Here is a 7,386-nt window from a genome sequence, read left to right as displayed (position 1 = left end):
TACATCATCACAATAGAGCATCGATATAGTCGCTTCGCATCAAATATATATATATATTTATATATGATGTGTACGGCCTAAAAAGACTTGGCCCAAAAGGGGTTTATAAAGTCCAAGCTAAGCCCGTCAGCCCAAGAAGAAGATAACCTACCAAAATGACCACGGACTTGATCCATGAAGGAGGCCTAGTAAAACACTTTTCAAATTACGAGCCTAAATGCAGGCCCAACTAGAACAACCCAAGAGAAGGGATACATCCCCCAAGACCCAGGACTCTTAAATCTAGAGGGATTCCCCTCAGGAAAGAAGTCATCTTCCAAGCAAAGACGTAATGTTGTGAGCTAATAAGTTGAAGATAAGATCAAAATCAGGCTTTATCTACACGTATTTTGACCCCTTTTTCGAGGATAAAGATGATGTACAGTGTCCAAGCAGAAGGGAACGCCCCCTCTATATATACAGGTTCAGTCCCCCAGCAGGGACACCTACTAGAATTTGAAAATTTGTTCTTTATTCTTTTTTTACCTATCGAATTATACTCTGATCATAATTTTTCTACGAATTTCTTAATCATATCTCAATTTCTTACTATGATTATTTATTTCTAAATTTGAGATTAATTTGAGCGTCAGAGTGTTAATGTGTTGTTTTACATTTTTTTTTTTTTTAAATTCTTTTGCTTGATCGGCCCAAATCCACCACCGAGGTCCACATTTGTTGGATCCATGCTAAAATCACACGAATCAATATATGCGTCACACAAATCAAATACTATCTGGTATATAAAACTCATTTGCAAATCTACCTAATTAATATTTAGAAGATGATAGGATAACATAATTCACACCATCAACATTAATCAAAGAGTGGAATTCACGTCATCAGCACTAATTACCAAGCTTGACCCCATACATTAGCATTATTGAGGAGCGCAAATCAACAAAATTAAATTGAATATTTCATGAGTTGAAATTACTCAAATGCCATTGAGAATGCTGTCACTGACAAATAAAAAATGGATTAAATACGATTTACCCTTATATAAAAAAAAAATCATATATAAAAAAAATGCAATTTACCCCCTTATAATTTAAAAATAACACAATTTACCTTCTTTCAAAAATGGGGTAAATTACACTTTGTTTTTCACAAAAACTTTTTGATATGTTTTTTATCAATACAGAGATAAATTGCATTTAACCCAATATAAAATGTAATAACACGGTCTACTTTCCCTAATTATGAAACTCAATAAATAGGGGATTCCAAGTTCATTTCGAAATTGTAAAGTCGTTGGCCTCCAGTTTGTACTGAGACTTGAATTTATACCGTGTTTATCAGTTAGTACATCTTTGCTTTTTGTGATATGATTAAAATAGGATTAATTAAAATGTGATTAAAGATGTAATAATTAGATGTATTATCGGTTAATTTTTTTTATTGTATATTATTAAACTAAAGATTAATTAATAATTGCCGTTGTTGTACTGTTTGCAATCAAATCATCAACATGTGTCTAAATAGTACAAAGACTATACTATCCTTGGAAAAAAAAACAAAAATATCACTATTGAGTTTACGTTTGAAAAAGAAGGAACAGTGAAGATATGAAGTAGGATGCATCTGTAATTTTATGAATGTTGAAAGGAGTGTGTTTGTGTAATTAGATCTAATCTCAGAGAGTGTCAATGTAAATTACCTTTAATGTTAGGAGTTCGGAGTAACATAAGATGAAAGTTGTGCAAGGTATATGCAACAACTTAGAGGGTATGGTATTCTCAATACCGGTAGAAAATAATGTATTATTGATCATATTACAGATCAACAATATTAGGTATTTGTAAATATTTAAAATAAACACTTATCAGCTTATTCTTGAAAATAAGTTTGGAAATAGTAATTTTGTTTTACAATTTTTCTTTTTAAATTGCTTAAATTAATCAGCACAACACCACTAGGGATGATCATAAAAACTTGAAAATAGCCTAAACTTGTCAAATTAAATTCAACCAAACCGTTAGACGTGATTTGTGCCGTAAACCATTTATCATAAAAATTAAAATGAAACCACACTGCACTTAATAGTTTGATGGAAATTTAGAATTGAAAGAACAGCCAACAAATCGAACTGCCAAATATTTATAAATTCTTATTTTTTTAAAGATTAAGTATATAAAATGAATATGATGTTGTTAAATAAAATTTACTCTGTTCTGAAGCAAAAATGCACATTGACCGTTATGAAATCGATACGTTTTTCATTAATATGCAAGGACTTATGATCATTTTTGCATGAGATGAGTATAAACCTGCACCAGTATGTTGAGAATTTGACCTCCCAGCCTTGTCATATTGAGGTTGAACATCAGGTCGCACATGTTGAGGTCGAACACCCGTATCTCTATCAGAAGTTTTCTTGAAGATAGGAAACACTCTCCCAATCCACAAACCATGCAAATATGCACATACAGATGCAAATTTTACACACAAATTGCATAGTGTTGTCGCCTGGTTACCGTTTCATCGATGCAAACTGTGAATCAGGCAGCAAGAATGTTCAGTCAGGTTCTACTTCAATTGGTTCTGAAAGGGTGCTTCATGTTTCCAATGAGAAGGGTCATGTGCCTTTGCGATGAATTAAAGAATGCTACACTGATTTGTGATCAAGTCTTGTTTTGACAGGTAGTCGTGCTAGAAATTGATGATCACAAACAGCAAAAGATGAAGCATGATTGGGGGATTTCATGCAACTCCCCGAGTAGGTTTTCGATCCTTAGGATGTCTACATGATGATAACATAAAGCAAAATGGTGATATTACCACATGGAAACTATGTTACCCAAGTGGATGGTATGAAATAAGCCAGAAACACTACAGAGAATGCATGCAAACATAATATTCTTATTCTTTTCCAACACGGAAAAGCAAAACTTTATGTTGTACAAGGCAATTGAGAGCACGTAAATACATATATACAATGCAAAGCTACCGTTTCATCAATACAACAAATGATCTGCATTCCGCTCTATATCCATAAGCACACAAAGAAGTAGCTTTTGTTCATACTTCATAAGACTTCTAGTTTCGTAGTCAACATTACATCAAATATGGAAAGAGTAAATTCTGGTTGCCTCTGTTTTTTTCAGTTTTCACTTGTGCTTCTGTAAGCTAAAGTTCACGGAAAATGAAAGGACCCTTTAGGCTAATCAAGTAGCTCGCCTAAACACTAGAACAACATATGGTTTCACAGAGTAGGGGAGAAATGGACAGAAGAAGATAAGTAGTCTAAGAATTGAATAGGGCAAAGCAAATTGAGAAAAAGTATGGACCGCAATTATAGACATTAAAATTATACAGTCAATGGAAGATGAAGTACATGTTTGTGATGACGGAAATCAGCTAAACAAAGGTCTTATGAAAATGGAAAGGATACACTGAAGAGTTGATGCAAAATGTAGAAACTGAAATAAAAGCAACGTATTCTTTCCTCTCTTCCCTCTCTTAGGAGGTGGGGGTAGACTGGTGGCAAATAATGAAACAGTTCAAATAGTAGAAGCGAACAAAACATATGATCACCCCTTTAAACAAATAGTTTCTCTAAGCGAGTTTATCTAGTAGAAGTGAACAAAATATATGATCACCCCTTTACACAAATAGTTTCTCTAATTGACAAATCTCCATCAAACTGGGACCCTGTCTGGATTCCGAATCATATCCAGATTCGGACTATCAACGAGTTCTTCAAATAGCAGAACACATATAGAACCACAGAAATCTGACAGCAGGTATGAGGTATCATAAAAGATACTATACCAGGATGCCACTCCACAAATCGAGCTTCGCATAGAGTCTCTATCGTAATTTCTTTTTATATCTTAAACTTTCAATTGTAAAATTTCAAGAAAATGATTATCCATCCAAACAAAACTATATGCAAAGGTGCTGTTTAGTCTATCTCATGAAGAACAATTCAAATAACCAAATCCTCCCTCTCCAGCACTAAACAGAGTCTCCTAACCTCTATGGCTGTTCTTCACATTTCAATACGATTACAAAGAATGATCACTTAAAAACCAAAATGGATGCAGAAGAAGTTAAAATTTATGCAATTCAGTCAAACAATTACTTAATTTCAACCAACACCACTCTCAAAGGCCTTCCAAGAAAACTGCAGAAGAACATATATATATATTATTTGAAATTGAAACGACCTATATAATTTAATTAGTACACCAAGAGGGAGCACCCGCAGACAAAATTCTTAAAGAGGCTTCCCACACTCGAGGTTAAAGATCTAGAAATTAAACAAAAGTAACATTTATACCATACTAGTATACTTGCATCATAGAAACTGAACACAAACCATCAGACTTCTTAACCAGACCTTAAGTTACATGGGGGAAAGAAAAAGAAAAGAGAAAATTTTACCCATCCATTGCATTCTCTTACTGTAGAGGTGTCAAGAATCAAACTTGAACTCCACTAATCTCCCCTTGCACACCTGGTAATAATTTCACAACCTCTGTTGTAAGTATTAGCCACACCAGGGCCCTTACAATTGTAATATGAAGCTCCAGGCCTATCACAGGGCACCAAATCCCTTCTCAAAGTATCATAACTTATATATCTTTTCTGCATGAATAGAACCCTTCTATTGCTCTCAGAATCCATCATCTCCTCCTCTACTGCCACTTCTGAGCAATCACCAACTTTTCCTACACAAACCCTTTTCACCATTGCAGCCAATTCACCAGCTTTCACTGAATTTACCTCCAAAACTGAGATCCCACTACAGATTCCCACCTGGATTTGCAAGAAAGACAGTAATATCAAGGGTGGGGTGCAAAAGGGTTGTACTTGTAGCTGAGTTTTAGGCATTTTGTTGGATTTAGGGTGGAAACTTCAGCCGTAAGAGTGGCGTGAAAGTGAAGTGAGATAACACGTCGTTGTGTGTTGTGTGTGTAAAAATGGTGGGGAGTCGGATCTTTTCGGGTAGGGGTAATTAAAGAGTTTGGAGAACGGAGGGTCCCTCTGTTACTACCATATTGTGATGTGCATTTGAGTGCAATGGGGTGAGTGAGAGTGACCCACCACCCTCATGCGCATATTTATTGAGCATGGACGCTTTCAAAGTTTCAAACATGTCCGTCTTCCAAAGTTACATCCTGTGGACTACGCTTTTCTTTTTGTTCTTCTACTCTTTTCAGGAAAACGGTGTGAACACAAACTTTTTAACATGAAAAAGTCTAAAATAATATGGATTACACTCCTGTCATTTTTGTTATGTCATTTTGGAATTATCATATGCGTGAACAATCAGTACATGCACTGATCCTATCAGTACAGTAACATTAAGGATTGTATCACGGTAGTTTTGAAAAAGAAGAGAACATAACTCTCAAATGTTTGCGACAAATGCACAAAAGTCATGCAAATTTACTTTAGATAGTACAAATTACAATATAAATATTCAAATAAAATTTCCGATTGAAGGGTTGTTATTTCGCTCTACTTAAGGAAATTCAAACTCACCACCTCAAAACATTGTCGTCCGTCTAATAATTTCATTTTTCATTTATCCTACTAGAATATAATAGCCCAACAATACTATATAACTCTAATACACTTTGGATAAATCGTAGAACAAAGCCTTATACATCAAAATGAACACATCCTTTCAACTGAAAAAACTCCTTTATTTTTACAAATATTTAGTGTATGTTAATGAAGAAGAATCATCCATTTTCATAGGTGGTGAAGTCCCCCCACTGCATAAATAAGAATTTGTGGACAATACTATGAATGCATTAGATGACAAAGTGGGAATAATGGCTACTGAAAGAGATAATAAAGAAGTTAAAAAACCATGAGTTCTCTCTCGCAACATTCCTCCATTACAGAACCAACTGTAGAAAGTCTTTCACCGAATCAACATCTCTCTGTCCCCGTCGACCTTCTTCTACATCTGCGGAGGAAGTCCATACTCCACATACCATCAATCCAACTCTTCTACCTTCTGAACCCTCCAACTACTCCTGACCAAAACCCATCACGCTCATCGTCCACAATACCCACATACAAGCAAAAACTGGCAGTTCATACTCAGCATGTATATTTTCCATCTGTGATTAACAACTGGAATGATCAACTCACAACTATGGATGCATGGGGCATAGGAACTTTGTCTCTAAATATACCTAAAATTCAAAATTCACAATGTTGTATCCTAGAAATATCCAAGGCATATGCTAACGTGCGGAAGGGATGCGAAGGTCTGTTGAAATTAGAGCAACAGCATCTTTTTGGGCAATTCACCTATTTCATGGAAGACAAAGAAGCAGGCTACAGTGTCCAAATCCACTGCCGAGGTGGAATAGAGGAGCCTAGCTTCAACAGTGTGTGAACTTACTTGGATTAACTATCTTGTACAAGATCTTCATGTTGCTCTTCGGACGCCTATTCCACTTTTTTGTGATAACAAAGTTGTTATTCACATTACAGCCAATCCTGTATTTCATGAAAGGACCAAATATTTGGAAATTGATTGTCACATAGTAAGGGATAAGTTTAAGAGTGGCTTTGTTCTTCCCACTCATGCTGCTGCTAAGGACCAATAGGCGAATCTATTCACTAAGCCTTTGTCTGGTACAGTCTTTGAGTCTATGAAGTCCAAGTTGAACTTGGTGTCATTCTCCCCACGTTCAACTTATGAGGGGATGTTGAGATTAGAGCAACAGCAGCTGCAGCCTTGAAGCAGAGTAAAACAGCAGCAGTTCACTTGCTTTAGTGCAGAGTGATGAAGAGTCGTGTTTATTATTTCAGCAACTTAACCAATATCATGGCCAACTGTTGTTTGCTCAGGGTTTCTCTCTTTTCTTTAGAAGAAAAGGTTTTACAATTTGGATTTATTGGTCGTTTTCATGTTCCTATTAAAATTTAAACAAACACATTTTTTCTTGACATAATAAAGTTAGGAATTTTTTTAAACTGAAACTAAAATCTTAACATTTGATGGTTGGAACATCGTTCAGTAAATTACAATGAGTTCTATTAAAATTTGTTATTAATGCGATTTTTAATCGCTATGCTTTAAATTATTTTTCTTATATATAAAATGGCACCGCAATTTGAAATCGTGGAGCCACTAAAATTTTTGTTTTTTAAATAAAAAAATGGCAGCACCGTAATTCTGTCTATATCTATAAAAAATTCAAAACAATTCTATTTCTGTAAAAAATAATTTTAACATTATTAAAATAATTTCTCCAAGGAGAAAATATCTAAAAGTGAAGAGATGATAGAAATTAGTTTTTGAACAAAAAAACTATAAATTTCGATTTTATTTTATTTTTTATAAAGCTTTTGCCTCCTTCATCCTCTAGTTTT

Source organism: Sesamum indicum, unplaced genomic scaffold, assembly GCF_000512975.1.
Source record: "Sesamum indicum cultivar Zhongzhi No. 13 unplaced genomic scaffold, S_indicum_v1.0 scaffold00435, whole genome shotgun sequence".
Classification (NCBI taxonomy): Eukaryota; Viridiplantae; Streptophyta; class Magnoliopsida; order Lamiales; family Pedaliaceae; genus Sesamum; species Sesamum indicum.
Note: the sequence above shows the minus strand (reverse complement) of the source record.